Source organism: Gallus gallus, chromosome 3, assembly GCF_016699485.2.
Source record: "Gallus gallus isolate bGalGal1 chromosome 3, bGalGal1.mat.broiler.GRCg7b, whole genome shotgun sequence".
Taxonomy (NCBI): Eukaryota; Metazoa; Chordata; class Aves; order Galliformes; family Phasianidae; genus Gallus; species Gallus gallus.
In genome coordinates, this window is record NC_052534.1 from 50,614,058 (window position 1) to 50,634,300 (window position 20,243).

Genomic DNA, 20,243 nt, shown 5'->3' on the forward strand with positions numbered 1-20,243 from the left:
AGAGTGATCCTTCCTCTGCAATGGCACTTCAGGAGGCACTAGAGTGCATCAAGCCTCGGCACACCTGACTGCACCCTCACCAGACCTTGAAGCATGGATCGAAGGGTATGCTTCAGAAATCTCCTACTGACCTCATTTTGCATTCAGACCTGACAGGATTTTAATCCCCCTGCAATCACGATGACTGTGTATTCAGCAGAAGTAATACCCACTCATTACTGGTGGACCTTCAGCTTCACAGACCATAACAGCATTGATCCTGTCACTGCATCTACAGAAAGTCTGTGCTGGAGAATCTCTGCATGGATGGTAAATCCTTATGCTTACCATCACTCCTGGGGAATCATGAGATAAATACTATTTGCTGTAGGATTCTAATATTTTTTGCCTTCATCCAGCATCTTGGCCCTAAAAGGATGAATTATTTTGGGATGGGCTTGGGGAGAGGAGATAAAAAGTGGGGATGTGCAGAACTCCATAGTATGACCCCAGATTCATTGCATGTGTAGCATGCATGGAGTTCTTGGATCGGGTCCAGAGGAGGGCCACAAAGATGGGCTAGAACACCTACCTTATAAGGACAGGCTGAGGGAGCTGGGGCTCTTCATCCTGCTGAAGGCTCCAAGGAGACCTTATAGCAGCCTTCCAGTACATGAAGGGGGCTTACAGGAAAGCTGGGGAGGGACTTTTTACAAGGGCAGGTAGTGTCAGGACAAGGGGAAATAGCTATAAACTGGAAGAGGGTAGATTTAGACTAGATATTAGGAAGAAATTGAAGAAATTCTTTACTGTGAGGGTGGTGATACACTAGAGCATGTTGCTCAGTGAGGTTATGGATGCCGTGTGCCAAGAAGAATTCAAGGCCAGGCTGGATGGCGCTTTGAGCAACCTGGTCTAGTGGGAGGTGTCCCTGCCTATAGCAGGGGAATTAGAACTAGATGACCTTAAAGGTCCCTTCCAACCCAAACCATTCTATGATTCTATGAAACATGCGTTGCTGACAGCAGATGAAGTGTTGGGCTTCACTCATCCCTCACTCAGTGGACTTTGTCATAGGCGAATGTGGGGGAAGCTCAGATGGACTCCACATTCTGTCTTCATCTCAAAGCGCAGAGCCTCGGGTAATAGGATACTTCTCCACTAAATGTGATTTCACATTTGCAAGAAGAATGGGCCAGCCACCTTCAAAACAACATGTTTTATCTATTTCAGGAACGTAAAGTGAAGGAGACTATTAAACAGTACAACACATACAGGTGTGTCTTCTATTTACTCCTTTTACTCCTTTTTTTTTTTTTTTATTTACTCCAACATGATGTCATTGAAAATAGCAAGAGATTAACAAAACATTTCACTTTTCACCATTGCTTATTAATCATTAAATAAGAGAGCTGGCACTTCATGTGTATAGACCTACTTATCAACTGGAGCCTTAAATGGGATTACATCAATATTGTAGAAGTAGAGAAACACTTCTTTAATTCCCCTCACTTTAGTCAGAGAAAGCAGCATTGATAGTTTCCTCCTGTTTCTTTTAGGTTTTCGTACACATTTCCTATGCACCAGCACTGTTTTGTAGCACAGGAAAGGAGTAGCATCTGAAGTATTTCCACTTAAGTTTTCTTCTTTTTATTAAATCACAAAAACTTTCACTGATTATAGAAGGTTTTTTTCTAAGTGTTTTGTTTACTCTTAAATGTAATCTGAATCTAGGGGCAAAGAGGACCTGACAGAGTCCCTTTAGATCACCTACATTTTCAAAAAAGCAATGAGAGAACTGAGACAAAAAGTAGGCCAACTTTTTTTCTTAAGGTATAACTGTTCTTTTTTGTCAAATTTGATCCAGTATGGAAGTTTTCATTTTAATGTGACCTGCAAAGCAAAAATGAAAGAAAGTTAAGCACAAACTTCTGTGCCAAAGATCTCCAGGCGATGAAGTGCAAGAAAATCCAGTATGGAAACCACTATAATATTTTAGTGCATGGTCTTCTGAAGGAGATTCCCAGCATAAAGCCTCCCAGGTCATTGCAGACAGCCCAGATTTCATCATATGTTAACTCCAGATTGACTGTCTTAGTTGAAATGAGAATTTGTGGAGTCACTAACTCAATGTTCATACTGTTATATGCTGGGATTTCTTCAGTGAACTATGCACAAAAGAAAGTTTCATCAAGGAAAAGAGATTCAAGGTTCTTTAAAAATTAACTGTTCTGAATGACTTTTCTGTTTAGTCTAACATGTGGCCTGGAGAACCATGGGAAATCATGGGCCGTATGTTAAAGGTCTGTAAGGGACAAGTTAGTAAAACAAGATGTCTGCCGTTCAGTACCCAAAGTCTGCATCTTGACCAGAAAATGTATAAGGGCTTCTCAGGAGAAAGAAAGCTAATAAAAGCTCTGGCCCAATACTCCTGGTGGTGCCAGCACCCAGCAGCAGCCAACAGCACTGAAGCTGGAGCAGAGATTTTTATGAGTATCAGTGTAGAGCAACTTCTTCAGTTCCTGGGGAAATTTATCTATATATATATAAAGCAGAATTGAGTAGCAGATGCTTTAGGTAACAGAAGATAAATGTGTAGATATTGACAGGTACTGACTGTTCCAAAGAAGGTAAGGGAACTGGTAAAAGGCTAAAAACAAAAAAAAAAAGAATCTACTCATGTATGTTTTTGAGGCAATGTTTCACAACATTTGAGGCAATACCAGCAAAGTTGGTAATAAAGATTTAGCTATTTGATTGTTGAATGGGTAAATGAACCCTGCTATGCCCTCCAGGGCTTAAGAGGGGACCACAGTCACATGTAATGTAGAGTAGGGAACTAGCATGTCCTTGGGAGTATTAAAGGAAGGGTTTACGTGAGGAGTAGACCCTCCCTTTCCCCGTTGAAACTTGTCTCTCCCATCCTCCATCCCAAAATCGGCAACTGTAATGCTACCTCCACTGAACATGCTTGTAGTATTCCCACTCTTGTGTCATTTGCTGACACTTACTGAAAACAGGGACCTTGACAAAACAGTCTACATTGGGAGAAAAAACATTAGTGTCATTGTGATGCTAATAAAGGACGCTATAGTTAGGAGCTATGTGTATGCATCTCTTTTGATTTATTCATCATACATCAGTATATTTCTCATTTATTATAAGGAATAAATGGCCTTTCTTTTTTCAAATTATCTTGATAATGCCAAAAAAGAAGAATCAGACACATGTTCAAATGTTTCAGGCTATCTACAGTTAAAAGGAAGCTGAATTTAAACTAAGAAAAAGTGCAGGTTTCTTTGTTTCTCTCTGTCCTTGAATCATTCTTTTAAAACACCATCTCATTATAGTCAAAGGTCCTAATTTCAAGAACGTCGGACTCCATGGGGGTTTCATCTTCTTTTTGCTATTCACTTCATGAATGGTCTGGACCTTCTTTTTGATCAGTCAGGGACTTTTGGGAATGAACCATAAGATAAAGGTGGAAATATATTGCCTTCCTGCTCTCTAGTTAGATTCAAAGCTGTCATAGCATATAAGAGGCAATTCCTGGAACAAACTACCTCACATATCCATAGGGAATACACATATGTGATTAACCCAACTGGCCACTGGGTGTGACCATTGCACCACACAAAAGCATCTGAGACTTTTTCAACGACAGGTCTGGAAGCACAGGAGATTTAAAAACAACAACAACAACAAAAACCCACAACCTTTTGAGGTGTGAATTGACTACTGTAATTCCAAATAACTTTCTGTGCAGTGCTCATCTTTTCTGCATGATGTGGAATTACTTTCAAAAGCAGGACATAAATCATTTAAAATCTTAGTGTTAAAAAAAAAAAAGGTGAAAAATCACATTTTTGTCATTACCACAGTCCCCTTTCCCTTCTCCAAAGGAAAACTAAGTCTCTTAAAACTGAAGGTGTTTGGTTTTCTGTTTGCTAAAGCCACATTAATGGAGTAAGCACATTCATAGGCAGAATGGCTTAACTAGGCAATATCCTAATACTAGCTCCTAGCTATCTATCTTGCAGTCCTATCTATTAAAAGAAGAGTAGAAATAAAGTCTATAACAAATTATTTCAGGACACGTTGATAAGTATTTTAAATTCTGATCTGTTTTGTCTTTTTTTGTTGTTGTTTGTTTGTTTGTTTGTTAATTATAGGAAAAGGATTTTGTCCAGAGTTACCCAGCCAGATTTGTGGCATTATGTAGCTCATATCACCACACTCCTAAATGCTTCCCAATTTTGTGTTGTTTTTTTATAGCACCCCAAACACAAAGAAGTCCCCAAATTTATCTTTTAAATCACACTTACTCCCTTATATTCTCAGTACAGTTACAGACTTACACACCAATTTGCAAGATCTGTTTTCCTGACCACCCAGGTTGCATAGCGAAACGTTTGCATATTCCCTTGAGTCAGGCTGAAGTTCAGTAGTATCAGACCCTGATCAAAGAGTCAGTGGTAGAATAATGCCACCTTGATCTCCAAAAAACCTGTCAGCCCTGAGATTGCTCAAACTTACATCGGTTACAGCTATCTCAACAGGCAATAACTGATTAAAAAATCACCAAGAGTGTGCCTGTACTTCTTTCATCTTTGGGTTCATACCCAGTGCCCTGGTCAGTGGGCATCAACCACTTGGATATTACATGATCAGTTTTTCCAAAATATGAGTTTTCCTATGCAAGAGGGATCTGAACATATACCTGTGGAAAATTTAATTGCATTCAAAGCAAGGGTCTGAATTCAGACCTGCCATTCAAATTGAACAGAAGTGCAACGCATATCACTACCTTCTAGAGATGTCTGAAAATCTGTGAGTGTTGTTTCTAAAGGGGGAGATACCTAGCAAAGGAAGATAACTACAGTTTCAAGGGTTCTCTCCATACATTTATTTCTGATTATTTAAAGGTATATTACAGTAAAAAAATAAAGCACAACAAAAAATATGTATTGAAATATATCAGAAATATAATAGTAATAATTAATAGTAATAATAAAATGTCTCAGTATCTAACAAGCTCATGCTGGAAACATACTACATTTCTCAGACTCACTGTATTTTCACACCAAATGGGACATCTGGTATCTTCCTGAATTCGTGATGTACTGCCAATGTTATAACAAGGGGCATTTGGCAAACACCCTTTTCCTATATGTTTGTGATAAACCTTACATGGCAGTTCTGTGAGTTAAGGACTATGCAAACTATTCATTTGTTTCTCCATTTAAACAAAAATGTTTTCTCATAACCCCAGGTGAGGAAGGAGCAATTCCACTTGACAAATAAACAGAGTACTCGTGCTGGAAAGCCACGCTTCCTACCCAAAAGCAAAATTCACTATCTATGTAGCTAGCATAGTGCACAGTTCAACTCAGGTGCAATTTGAGTGTAAAAAGAGAGGTGGTCTTCAGAAAAGTCCTCCTCTTCAGTGAAATATATTGCATTTCAAAGGAAGAGAAAGCATTCTCTTCTGAAGTGTCTTTATGATTTCCAGGGAAAACATTATTTATAAGACAGTAAGATTTAGTGTGAGTCAGAAAGGAAAGCAAGCAACCTCAGAAGTACAGAAAATACCTTCCTACCCTACAGTTTGCCTGCAAAGGGTTCCTGACACCCTCACAGCTGTTTCCTCAAGCACCTTCTTACTGAAGAGCCTGCATTTGTACCCACGTGTGTGTGCCAAATAAATCCCAGACTTTCTCATCACAGAAAACAAGCCACAGCAGCTCCCTTTGCCAACCTGTAGCACTTCAAATACAGGACTGAGTCTTGGCATGGGGATCAGCTGCTTTCTTTATCACTGGCAGCACTGCACCTACACAAGGGCATCCCTGTGGGGGCAGGCAGCTGTCTAGCAGCAGGTCCCCTGTCTATCCTGATTGCAGCTTCACAACAGAGGGATACAGCAAATGGGAAATACCCACCCTCATATATCTGACTGGCAGAAGAAACTAGAACCTAAAGAGTGGCTCCTTAGTCACATCCTGTTGTCTGGTGACTTTGTCATCCTTCCCCTGACTATGCCATGGATAGGTTCTTTAGGAATAGGGTGCAAAAGAACCATCCAGAGGCTAGTTTAGCAGTTTTCAAGGAAATTGTGTGCTTGAATCTTGTTAAATGGAGTTTCTTACAAGAGTAGCTTGTAAGAAAACTTGTACGATAGGTTGGATTTTAACTGAAAGTAAGAGGATGTCTGTCTCACCACCAGCCCTCAGGAGGTGTTCAGAATCTTGATTTCCTTCACCTGTAAGTTTCAGTCATTTCAGCTAACTCATAGACTATCAGGGAAGAGCTTGGAAAACAGATGCAAAAAGTTGTGCTCGGTGTATTTTCTCTACTTGGAGTTTCCATGGTGCAATAAATAACAGACATTTGGTAGAATTAATGTATTAGTGATAAAGCAGTAGCCTAGATACACAAAGATACTATAGCTGCACCATGGAAAATCAGGCTGTATGCAAAAATATCCTCTACCAGACAATTGTGTTTGTGAACTGTGCAGTATGACTAGTGCACAAGCCATTCTACTAGTGCACGAGCCATTTGACTACCTTTGATAAAGTTGCTAAATATAAGCCCAGAAAGAAAAGAGACAGAAAAAGGAAAAAGAGAATGAGAATGAGAAAAAATTAAAACACTGCACACATGCTGGCCCTCCCTCTTTTTTGTATCTGTCCCAGTTTGAACTGAGTCATTTTATTCTCTTCCAGCAGGATTTCATGGTTTTCAATGTTTTAAAGTTGAGTGATGTAAGAGAGAACAATAATTCCAGAGCAAATATTACAAAGAGATTTGCACCTCTAAACAATTATTCCTACTAAAGATTGAATTGCTGCTAGGTAAAAGCTATTTGTTACATGGCCTAAGTCTTGGGAGATAAACTTTCGTGTCACTAGTCTTGAATCCTTGGGAGACATCTTTCAAATACAGAAGTTTCATATTCCATGATGGAAATTTTTAAATATTCCCAGCTGTACTCCTTTGTCAGGCCCTTGGAGCAATTTGTAACTCCAGGCAGGAGTAAGGGCTATGGAAAATTCCGCACCTGAGCTCTACTTCTTATTAGTATCTGTTTTTACCCACGAATTAACATTTCAATGCTTGAGAAGATATTGTCTCATTCATAAGAGCTTGGAGATGCTTAAGCAAGTGCAGATACGTTAGCTGTGCGGCTGGATAAGAGCACAAACCATTACAGTTAATTTCTGTACAGAAAGGGAATGAGTTACCAAATGTTAGTCTAAATAGCACATAAAAATCTTTCAGCCCTTTGCTATTAGAAAGAAAAAGAGAGACAAACAATAGGCTAATGAATTCACAGATCTGGAGTCAAATTTTCTGCTAGTAGAACTCCCATACAATTCTGTAAAGTTCTGTCATTAGAGAATTTCACAGTGATGGAAAAGTTTTGTTCAACAGACAGAATTTATTCCTATTTCAGTCATTTGCAAGCACATAACTGCAATCAGTTGGAGTGGGATCAAGTCCAAGTGTAAGTGGAGGGAAACAAAATTCTGCTGTTCTCTATAATCATGGTTGAATATTTCAGTTCCTAGTTTTCTTGATGTCATGGGAGGCAAGAGACTGGGGGCTTGATGGGAAATGTTCATTGGATTTTCATCAGTCAGAAGGGGAAAGAGCATGTCTTGCTGCGGCTGTGTCCCGGCCTCCAGCAAGCTGAATGTTACAGCATTTTAGGAGAACTGTCTCTTGTGAAACACTGCAGAGCACATGGGGGAAAACAGCAAGTGAATTATATTTGCAGTTGAGTTCCCTTATTCTTTGTTGACTTCATTTGTTTTGAAAGGAAGAAGCAGAGGATTCATCAATATCTGAGGACTGCTAACAGTCCTCATATTCCCACTTGACAAAGCATTTAGACATTCAATCGCTCCAGTTTTGCAACTGCTGCCATTGTCAGCTGGCTGATTAGCTGTTCGGTTTTCTTTTAATACACATTTCATCCCAAAAGTACCACTGCATGGTATAATTTCAAAGATTTGTGTTCCTTTAAAGCATTGTTGTAATTTTGTCTTTTCTGTTCATTTGTTATATTTCTGTAAATTTGCTTTGCCTATATTTCGTGTCTCTGAGCCTCTTCTGTTACCTGTCTCAGATGGGATGACAAGAAATGAAGTACAGCTGAAAATATGCCACTGGTGTGTACAATGGTTTTACATTTTCGGTATTACTCTAATGTTTTATCTGCATTTTCAGCTATCAAATCACACTTAGCAGATGTTTTACTGGGCTGTCTACAGTGATTCCCTGCTCTTTTTTCTGTGCGATGATTGTGAATTAAGCACTGTCTGGGAGCATTTGAGTGTGCACTATCGGGCATTTATCAACTCTGAAATTCAGCTGTTTCTCTTCTGATTATCTGCATATTTGTAAGCTGTAATACAGAAAGACATTAATGTTTGTGGCATCTCTCAGTTTGATCACCTCACCATTGTTTCATGTCAATTGTTTCAATCATGTTTCTGAAAAATGAAAAAGACTTGGAATTTTTATGTGCAATTGCTCTTTTTGTTCTTTTATCCTTTAGTCCTTTTTTTTCTTTCCTCTTTACCTTCCATTCACCTTTGCTCTTTTATGCTTAAAAATGCTTTACCAAATGTTTCATAGCTCTCCTGGAGAAGACCCAAGGAAGAGAAGACTCAGGATCTTGGAATGGGTAACAGTCTCTCAGCTGTTTGTAAAGCATTTGATTTCAGTGTGCATAAAGGAACCTCTACATTTTTCAACAATTTAAATATGCTTACCCTTTCAGCTTGTAAGTCTGCAGTATTTGTGATTTTGCAGCAATGCTATGAGCTCTGAAGGCGCCGAGTACTTTGAACCTGATCCAAAAAAATTAATCATATGCTTAAATTTACATAAAAGAATGTCCAGTTAGATTCCAATCCCTACTTATTTGCAATTGAAAAAATGATTGAAGACTTGCAGCAAAATCTTCCCTCGTTTGGATTTAAAAGTGTGTTATTTAATTGTGATAAAAGAAGTTATGGTTGGTATGGTACATTTATGACTTAATTTTGTAATCAATTACCTGTGAGAAACATTCACAGAAATGACATTTAATTTTGTTTTCTATAATTATGCAAATTTGAGAACTTAAAAATCACCTGTTCCTGAGCTATTGCAGTAACATTTGGTTATATAGACCTTTGCAGAAAGTGAATAAAAAACAAGCATGAATATGCCTCAACTTAACTGAAAATTCCGCAAGTATTTGAGTAAAAATTACTGAAGCAAATGAATTTCTGTCCTGTTGAAAATAAGAATTCTCCATAAACACGCAGAATGAATACAGGCATCATGGCTGAGATCATAACTTAAATCCTTGGTCTTCAGAGATGGAAAAACCTGCATTGACCCTTCTGTATCACTGAACCTTGTTACTACAAAATAGTTCTTCAAGTGTCCCTTCTTCCAGTAAAAAAAAAAAAAAAAAAGATAGTTGCATAATTTTAGCCATAACTGTGCCCTGATTTCTGCACCTGTAAACACAATAAATTTACCAAACTGGATAAAGATGAATATTCTCCTCAACTATATTTTAAAAATTACAACATATTCATTTTCAGAGCTTTTTTGATAGGATTCATTGATCCAAGCACACACTCAGGTAAAAGCAACTGGATTCATAGGAAACTGGAAACACAGATATTTTCTCTGATGATACCTGAACAGTCCAAAGAGCACTAAGTACTCTAAGCACTTAGAGGCATTTTGGCATTGAAGAGATGCTTTCTCTAGTCAAACACCTGCATACCCTGATTTCAATGCTATTCTATTGACGCTTACCCTAATATAAATCTCTAACATTAGACAGCAGTAAATGGACTAAATTAATAAACAAGAAAAGTTTTTTTTTGCTTATTTTGAAGAAAATATGGGGATTTATAAGAATAGAGCAGAAGAGAGGAGAAATGTAAATAAATTTTAAGACAACATAATGAAGTTCAGATACCATAAACTCTGAAGGAATTAGACTGTTTCCTAAGATTCTCATGGGCATCATGTTTCAGAAAGCTCATTACTTCACCATGCACTTTTAAATGCATTAGGCAAACTGTCACTTCTGTTTAAAATCCATGTGCCCATATGAATCTTCTGATCCTTCCCAGTATGAGTAACAGGCTAAAGATGTCATATGAATTGCTACGTGCACGAAAACAACATGGTTGAGTAAGGACCTACTAGTTAAACTGAAGCATCAGAAGGAAATGTGAAGACAGTGGAAGCAGGGACATGTGGCCTGGGAGGAATACAGGAATACCACCTGAACGTATAGGGATGGGATCAGGAAAGCCAATGCACAGATGGAACTGAACTTGACAAGGGATGCAAAGGATAATAAAGGATTCTATTAGGCAGAAAAGCAGAGTAATGAGAGTGTACACCTTCTGATAAACAAGATGGGAGAACTAAGTTTGCAGATGACACCAAACCGAGTGGTGCAGTTGACATTATAAATGGAATGGGTGTCATCCAAAGGGACTTAGACAGTCTTGAAAAGTGGGCACCTATGAACCTCATGAAGTTCTACAAGGCCAGTTGCAAGGTGCATGGCAATACCAAACAGTGCCGACTGGTGGATGAATGGATGGAGAGTAGCCCTGTTGAGAAGGACTTAGGGGCACTGCTGGATGAAAAATTGGATGTTAGTTGGCCGTGCATACTTGCAGCCCAAATAGAAAACTATATCCCAGGATGCATCAAGAGAAACTTGGCCAGCAGGGCAAGCAAGGTGATTCTCCCCCCTCTACTCTGCTCTTGTGAGACCGCACCAGGAGTACTGGCAAACTCAACACAAGAAAGACATGGACCTGTTAAAGTGAGTCCAAAGAATGACAACAACCATGATCAGAGCACTAGAGCACTTCCCTATGAAGAAAGGCTGAGGGAGCTTAGATTGTATCTTGGAGAAGAGAAGGAAGCCTTTCAATCCTTAAAGGAAGCTTATGAAAAATACCGAGAGAGACTTTTACAGGGACATGTAGTACTAGAGCAAGGGGTAATGATTTTAAACTAAAAGAAGGCAGAATAAGATTAAAGGAATTCTTTACTCAGAAGTGATGAGGTGCTGGCACAGGCTGCCCAGAGAAGCTGTGAATGCCCAATCTCTGGATGTGTTCAAGGTCAGGTTGGGCGGAGATTTGGGCCACCTGATCTAACAGATGGCAAACCTGACCATAGTAGGGGGTTTGGACAAGATGATCTTTAAAGGCTCCTTTCAATCCAATCTATTCCATGATTCCACAAATGTCTTAAATGAAGGACAAGTACAGAAAATATTGCACATGTTTAATAAACTTCTCTGTAGATGAGATTCCTAAGGTACTGACGGTACTGAGTTCTGGTGTCTTGCTTTGTCAAAGAAGGCTGGAAAGGACTCATACAGAAAAGAATTGTGTAGAAAACAAAGTGATGTCCACAATGTTTGTTTGAGGTTTTCTGGTTTTGTTTTTGTTTTGTTTTGTTTTTTTTCCCTGTTAAAAAAAAAAAAAAAAAAAAAAAAAGGAAGTTTTGTTTAGTCTTCTTATTGTGCTCACTGCAATGAAATATCACAAAAATATAAGACTGAAGGGCTATAATGGCTGAAAACAATGTTCACTGTAGTAAACTTTCTAACTTCCATGCAATGATTTGTATTTACACTATCACTAATTCTAGAGAAACTTAGGGGCTTAGTTGCCCCCAGTAGGACAGGCATTTATTCCCAGAGTCTGAACAACATAGGCTTTATCTCAGAGTATACACATCAAACCACATGGCACTCACTTCATTTACAGCTCCTTGCATTTCTTGTTCGAATGCCATTGTATTTTACTCCAAATGAAAATAGGGTTCAATTTACAATAATAATAATGATCATTCATGCAACATTTTTCAAGTAAGGATGACAGATCACAAGATAAACTTAGAAGTATTTATACAGAGATTGCTTTGTCAGTATGTAAGCCCACCAAAATGAAAGGTGATAGCCTTCAAACAACAGCTGGACAAATATTATCCAACTTATACATTATCTTAATTAATTTTTACCTTTCTTCTCAACTCATTTATTAGAGTAATTTTTTGTAGTAGTAGTAATCAACCAGCTGTATAGCTCTGCAAATACTGCTCATGGAATAAATCACTTGATGGATAATGACAATTTTCATAGAAACATTTACTTGGCAAATATTTTTTCTGATAATTGAGGAGCTCTGCTTTAAAAATCATGCAATAACATTGTGCAGTCATTCTAGACAGGCATAAAAAATACCTTTAAGTAAAATTATAGGAAGAATTTTACACAGCAGGAAGTAATTAACCAAATGGAAATATGGCCATAATAGTGAGATTAACACTTTTAACTTGTGAAAAGTTGTCCACATTCTTTAATTGTTAGATATGCTCTAAGATCTTGCCTCATATATCATCAAAAGAATCTTTAACCAGGTCTATCTGTACTTCTAAAGAAATTCACTCTTTTGAAAAGGCTTGGCTTACACAAGACTTTAGCTGAACAAATCCCATTAACAGCCATGAGAGTCACTTGTCTAAATCCCCCGTGCCCCAGAATGGAAAAAACAGTATATAAGTGATGTGCAAGTCTGTATTCCTCTGAAAAAGTAAAGATGTGAAACAGAAAGGAAATATCTTCTGTCACAGATGCAGGATCATCTTAAAGTACCTCACACACTCCTGGAGAGAAGGAAAAGAAGGAGACAAAAAAATGGTAGGAAGGGGAAGGAGGGTAAGGTAGAGTGAGAAGATGAAAAAAAGAAACAGGAGAAAAGAAGGAAGATGGATATGCACGAGGAGTAAAATTATAACGAAACAACTGTCATCACCAACTCCTTGTAGCGTATATACCTGCATTTTGTGTCCCAGAGGAATTCTGCGTGCTGCCTGGTCTCATCTGTTTCTTTTGAAGTTCTTTCTGGAGTTGGCTCTTATCTAAGGAGTTCATGCATCCCTATTGAAATGCTTGAAAATGGAGCAAGGTGTGAAGAGGAACAGAAGATTAAGGAAGGCTGCAGAAAATACCCATTTATTCATCTTTCAAAGGCAGTAGAAAGGGAGTTGAGCACATCTTTATTCTTCTGTGAGAGGATGCTATTGTTCATCTTGTTCTAATTATGAAATTTGAACTTAAAAGGAAGAAAAAGAACACCTTTTTGACAGTGCACCATACATATTTTCTGGAAATAATTCTCACATAGATATATGTCAACCTTGTGTATCCAAGAATGACCCAACAGTCACAAAGCGACATACAGAAGCATTTGATACAATCTACAAAGCTGCAATTCTTGATCTATTTGTGTTCCAGACAGATTAGAAAACTGCATGGCAGAAGAAGAAAACACAGCTAATCTTTCGTGACTGCTAGATACTGCTGCAGAAATGTAATTGCAGAACCAGAAACTCCATGAAAAGAATGCCATGCCATTTACCACAATTCAAAATGAATCCAATTATTCCTTAATCACACTAAAGGGCATGTTCTTCAAGCACAAATAAAAAGAAAATTGTAGGAATTGGGTCTCCAGTAAAAATCCATGCAATTTGTAGAGTAAATCTTTTCTAAAAAAAAAAAAAAAAAGTATATATCAAGAAAATACTGAAATTCTTTCCACTCCCACAGGTCATAGGTCTACTAACATTGTCATCTCCTCCCTTCCTCTCCATCCAACAACAGTAACAGAAAGAAAAACACAAAAAAGTTGCCAAAAAATGTAATTATTTTTATTAGCATGAGGACTGAAGTATAGGGAAGATCATCTTGATGTAAGTTTGAGTTCACTGCTTTCCAAAAGACTCTTAGATTCATACATAAGTGGCACTTTCATCTCTAGGTAAAGTGCTTCAAACTAGGTACAAAGAGGCTAAGGACATTAGCTCATAGTATGTCTTTTTTCTGTCTAGTAATCAAGCATGATATTGACAGTTCTGAAAATATTTCTTGTACGTTTGGAAGAAACAACACCTGTAGTTCTTAATAAGACATGAAATTAAGTTTTCATTAGAAATTGCACACCCAACAACAACTTAGGGCAATGTACTCAGGTATTTCTGAAGTTTCAACAGACTTTAGAGAGGTGGGGATTTTTTCTTCCTCTTCTTTCCTAAAACAGACTGAACTAAGGATTATAACACCAGCTGGGCTACATCTTGAGGATATAGTTATCATTTGCAACTGAATGAAAATGAGTTTCTTATTTCTGTTGCCCGATTCCCATCAGATTCTTAATCATGTACTCTTGTGAAGACTTAGCTTGTTTCAGCACTGGACTGAAACACTATTTACTTCTTTACTCTCAGCCAGTATGTCTCATTCACAAAGTGTGAGTCACACACATCTGAATCCTACCTCATAGTGAAGCTGCGTACCTTGCACTTGATAGCACTTCACCTTCTTTTCCACAGTAATCTGGTGTACATCCATGGGGAAGGATACAACTCTTTCTCTTGATTTCACATTGTCAAAACAGCCATGAAGGACAATTCTATTCATTCTTCATCTGAAGAATGGTAATATTCACTACCTTCCATGCCTGTGTTTCCATGAGAGGAACAGTGGATAGTGAACATATCAGGTTTTTTTTAAATTCTGTTTGCATCAGTTCATCCTCTGCTGGGTACATGTGTTCTACGTACCCTTCTTCCATAATCACTGTCTTCAATCCCATTGAATCTGGACTTTGCTAATCAACTGCCAGGAGAACACATTTGTGCTTCCACAGAATAAGCTGACTCAAGCTAACTTAGTTTCATAGTCTATTATAAAAGCTTTAGACTAGAGGTGCCTGGTAGCTTTGGCGTCACTCTGCAGTAGGAACAGTTTAAATTTTTTTGTTAAAATAAACTATAGCACTTTAAATCAAAGACTGAAGCTCTAAATTCATTTAGGAGAATCCAAACATGAAAGACTTTATCTACCTGTAGGTAGACAATGGTGCGACATAACTGACTTATTTCTGTGATATGTGGGTGAAAAATCTTATGTTTCTATTATTGCATAACTGTTCTCACCCGTACTTTTCTGTGCAAGATTGTAGTCCTCTTCACAGTTGATAATCTTAGTTCTCAAAGTTACTTTCCCCTGCATAGGACATGTTGTGGTTTCTGGGCCTGTTTAGAAAGACCTTCATGTCTGTTACAGCTATCAACTAAGACAGATTTAGCGACAATAAAACCTGCCTCGGCCAATTTCCTAAGTATTTGGTCCATCTCAGGTCACTTACAATACTTACAGAAAGTACTCGATTAATACTGTCCTATTAGAACAATCACAAGCTGCTGTTATTTGGATGTGCTCATACCTGTTAATAACAGCTCTTCGTATTCTTACAGGTATGATCCACTCCAGTGGGGAGAGATGAGAAATCACTGCAATCCTTTCTGAAGTTCAAGTTCCATTTTACCCTACAGTAGAAGTTTTGATAAGAAGATCATTTTCTGATACCACTCATCTGTAATAAGCATTACTGGATTTTCAGTTACTTCCCTGCCTGGGCAGCTGACCCAATAGCTGAACCAATACCAAAAATCTCCTATCTTAAAATGGAGCTGTCCTATTTACTTTCTGGATTTCTTAAGATGCTCATATGAGTTAATAAGAAACAACTTAATGAGTTCTGTGATACCACTGTAAACCCCTGTCTTCTGTAGGAATCATACCAAGTATAATTATAAGTAATTATTATCCCACACACAGACTGAATTCAGAATGAAGTCTTTCAACACAAAATTTGATTGGAAACAATTTAAAAACATGAGGTATATTTAATTATCTATATTATGATAATGCCTAGGGGCCTTAACTGAGATAGGGATCTTGTTGTGATATACTTTGTAGAAATGCATAGTAAGGGAGTTGCCTCATTTTGTAGCCTACCTGAACAAGGTGGAAGCAAATGTGAAGGGAAACATTAAATGACTTGACGCTTTTCAGTACCTCTGTGGTCTGAGGTCTCTTGATTTCCCTTTCATCTGCTCCTTTTGACCTTCATTGCCTTTCTTCTGAAAAAAAGGTACAGACTGTCAGGATGGATGGGTCCCCAAGCCTCTATATATGACTAGGTCGGTGATGTATATGTTACATGAATAATGTGTATACACTTACAGTTTTGAAATCTATGTTTACAATCCTAGAAGTATTTGCTCAGGCTATAGAGGAATTCAACATTTCTTTTAAATGTGGGAGTCTAGCCAAATATCTTAAAAGGTAGCAGCTAATCAGGTTGAAATTAAACTGAAAAAACATTATCAAAATCACACACAAATACAGAACTTGACATCAACATGGAAAATGAACATTTCCAAATTTCACCACACATTTCCTACTGAAGAGAAATTTTCTAGCCAGCTAAACCTTTCCATTCTCAAACACATGATAAATCCTGAATTCTAACAGCAAGTATGTCCCCACATGATATAAATAAAGCAATACAACATTTACTGGCCCACACATCAGCTGGACCAGATGGCATCTCTATACATTTTTAAACAATACAACATAATATTGTATTAACACATGCTTGCATAAGTGTATGTAGAGATACAAGACAATAACAATACTTGACACTAATCTTGTGGAAATCAGCATGGAAAATAGCTTGCCTAGTAGAGGCTAGCAAAAGTCCTCAACAGTGATAGCAAAATACTGCCATATATTTGTGATAAAAGTATTCTCTTTGCCTGACATTTTTCTCATTGACTTGCTAAGTACTGCTTACCAGTGCACAACCAACATCAATATTAAGGAGTTGTTAAATATTCTACATTATTTATAGTCAGAAAATACGAATAGCTTCTCAGTCTTGAATCCACTAAGCTCAGTAGAGTCTCCTCAGAGTATTTACATTCCCCTTCAGAAGTGTTAAGGCTTCAGTTTGGAGGCTGAACACAACTAATATTTCAAAACTGTTCCCTCTAACCCTTTACCTCCTCACCTCTGACATGCCAGAGAGACATGTCCACCAATTCTCTCTGTCATGATGTTGTCTCTGGAGCAACCTGCACAGACCCCTCGCCTGTGGCCACTCTCTTATGGTTCTTATTTTGGGTAATATTTTCAGTCACTTCCTTCCTTTTCAGCAGGACACACTAACAGGTGTCTGCCTTGCATCAAGAGCATGCAGGTGTCCCTTCAGCATGCAGTATTTTAGGAAGCAAACCAAGGGAGGGAAATAGGAAACTACACCATTTCCTTGCCCTTCTAAAGCCAATAGAAAATAATCAGCTTTTATCCACTATAACAGCCCAGTCAAAACAACTATACAAAGCATTTTTTTCCTAATGTATGTCAATATCCAGACAAACTATAAATCTCTGTCTTGTCTAATGAAGATTTCTGATGTGACAAAGAGCTGCAAGCTCAAGATATCTTCCAAGAAAATCAAATCCCATAAATTTAAAACAGAAAAGAATATATATAAGAACTCCTCCGCAAACTGTCTTGACCTCCTTCTGAAAGCTGGCCCTCTCTTGCCTTTGTTATCTACTACTCTACACTGACATGAAGCACAGGACTTGCAAAACTTGTTTAGTGGCCATAATTCAGTTGTGTAACCAAATTCTTAAATAACAATTTTTGAGACAGTACCTAAGAAGAACAGAAATATTTTAAAAACTGGAAATGTCAAAAGCATATCTGTTTTCCAGATTTAAGGTGGCTTGCTGTGCCATTTGACTTTCCTTCAAGACATGTTTCAGGAGAGGGGAATACCACTCATACCCACACTAAGAAACAGCTGGGTATATTAAAAAAATATATCAATTTTCAAGAACTCCAAAAACTGTAGTTCGAAATTTTGTTTGTTTGCTTGCTTAAATTCTGAGAAAATCAGAGTGAAAGTTGATGAGTTACAGGTTATTTTTTTTTTTTTCCAACATCCCCCTGTTGAAAAGAAATTCTCTTTGTCAACCAGTCCTGCCTGCCAACTAGGTGTGTCATCAATTCAGTGGCAAATTTGTGACAGACTATCTTGTTGAAATTTTGGCAGCACACTGATACATGTGAGTATTCGCAGAACACAAGCGTTTTCTAGGCTCATTGCCAAATGAATGCTTGGAAGAATGTATGTATATACTGTATTTCTGCAGCCTTCAAAGGATTAACCTGAATTCTTTTGAGTTTGAGACATCATTAGGTTATATTAAATTACAAAATATGTAAAAATAAGAGCCTGCACTTGCTTGAACGAGCAACTCTGCCATTATTACCTTTGTGACTTTATCTATGATGACATTTGCTTTTTTGTGCTCTTCTATTTAACAATTCTTCCAGGAGCTGCTTTTCTTTTTTCTCATACTTGATTTTCAGCTCAATTGTTTTGCATTTTGTTTGACTGCAGAAAAGGTGGGTACACCATTTACAGACTTCATGAATGGGATTTTTTTCCCAAATGTTATTTATTTGGGGTTTCCCCAAGACTGTTTTTAAGGCATTTTCATTTTGCTTCTCTTTTAATCCAATCCATTTACTCCCACCCTCAGATGTGATATTAAGCCTTTTCCTCCTCTCCCATCCATTTTTATCCTCTCCCTTTATTGCCTCCATTTCCCCATTTATATTGTAACCACCCTTCTTTAACACAAGTTTCTTGGAATAACATATTGCTTTTACTTCCAGGAAGTTGAAATAAAACTAAATTGTTTTGGATATTTAACTTTTATTTGAGTAGGTGCTGAACCTACATAACTATCTTGAAATGTTATTGAGCTCAAAGCAATGCCAAGCTAGAATGGTTTAAATTGTCACTGAATCTAAACTGAAACCAAAAGATGCACTGGTTTAATGGCCTGCCCGCAATGCTTGCCTACCTTCACTCCTTCCTCTCACATACCACCACTGCTATTTTTCACTATTCTATGATCCCTCATCTCACATCTGTTGCTGTTCTCTCCCCTCACCCTTAGCCACTGTTTCTCCAGAGTTAGTCTCTATCTTACCTTCCACATCTCTACAATTCAGTCCATTCAGACCATGGCTTTCACATAGACAGGGATGTCTCTGTGTACAATTTGCTATTCCCACCAACAGCCTCTCCTACTTCAATCTGCACTGAGATCATCTCTTCTTCTATTTCTAGCTGTTTATCTTTTTCCACTCTTCCTCCCTTGAACAGGTCTGCAAATGAGTTAATGTTATGTGTCTCCCTCTATGTTTCCATTTGCTACTTCAGTTTTCATTCTTTACCCAAGATTCCCCAGGCTTTTGCTCTCTGTCATTTCTGGGCCTCTTTCCACATCATCTTCCAGTACTTCAGAAATGCACACTTCATCTACTTTTTCTAGGGCTTCAAATTCTTTTTCAGCCAGTAGGGAAAACTGCCAGTTGTGACAGTGTCTCTGAGCTCTTTTTCTTTCATCTGGGCAGGACATTAACGCTGGCTGGGTTGTATAGCTACGAGGCAATCATCTTCTCTGCTTTCCATTCGCATTAAAACAACAGAGAAGCTTCGTGATCTGAATCAGTTATGCCAGAAGGAACACTGGGCTGCTCAGGTAGCATCTGCTGTCTGTCCACCCAACAGACCCCTATGACCTCTGTTCTGTCACCTTTAGGTCATACGACATCCCTCTTTGCCTTGCTTTCCTTTCCTATGCTTTCCCTTCCCCTCCCTTGCAGTATTCTCAAAGAGCCCTCATGCACAGACTTTTGTCCACTTCTACTCACCCAGAATGCTTCTTTTTTTAAGGTCATTTATTTCACTTTTTAGAAGAAGGTCCTTCATGGATTATCCTCCACTCTTACTCTGCACAAAGAGTAAGTCTCTTACAAGACTCCAACGCATAACAGTCTCCCCTCGGCCATTTGAATGGTTCTCAGACTGAATTTTTAAATTCATTCATTTCTTGCTTTCCTATCCCAGATGCTCAGGAGCCACTATCTATAAATAACTACAAAACAGTTTGCTACCTTTCTTTAAAATTCTCTTGAAAGCCCTCCTTTTCTGTGATGCCTACAAAAGATTTGACAACATTTAGACTTCTGGTATGCTGAGGTCACTGCCTATGATGCTGACTAATATTTTCTGTGTTTCCTGGTGTTCTTCCATCTGTCTATCCCCATCTGTTGTTTCTTTGCTTATCCTTGTAAGCTGCTCAGAGGAAGGACTGCCTTGTGGCTCCCTGATTGTGCAGCTGCTGCAGGCCAGGGTCCCCAGCCAAGGTTCATGCCTGTAGGTGCTTTGCTCCCACCACAATAACCCAGCCTGTGCCTTGCTGAGAATCTTCCT

At 38.2% G+C, this 20,243-nt stretch overlaps 1 long non-coding RNA gene across 3 annotated transcripts; it reads right to left on the bottom strand.

Moving 5' to 3' along the window:
* Positions 1-687: 687 nt before the first annotated feature.
* LOC121110289 lies at positions 688-19,962 on the bottom strand. Of its 3 annotated transcripts, none has more exons than XR_005858594.2 (3): positions 19,682-19,962; positions 15,896-16,020; positions 688-15,423 (listed from the first exon to the last, which is right to left on the bottom strand). It is a non-coding gene; the product is annotated as an uncharacterized LOC121110289 (long non-coding RNA). The 3 variants fall into 3 exon arrangements; XR_006938895.1 differs by having other exon boundaries at positions 688-8,840; positions 12,868-16,020; XR_006938896.1 differs by having other exon boundaries at positions 688-7,717; positions 8,763-16,020.
* Between the last annotated feature and the right edge of the window lie 281 nt (positions 19,963-20,243).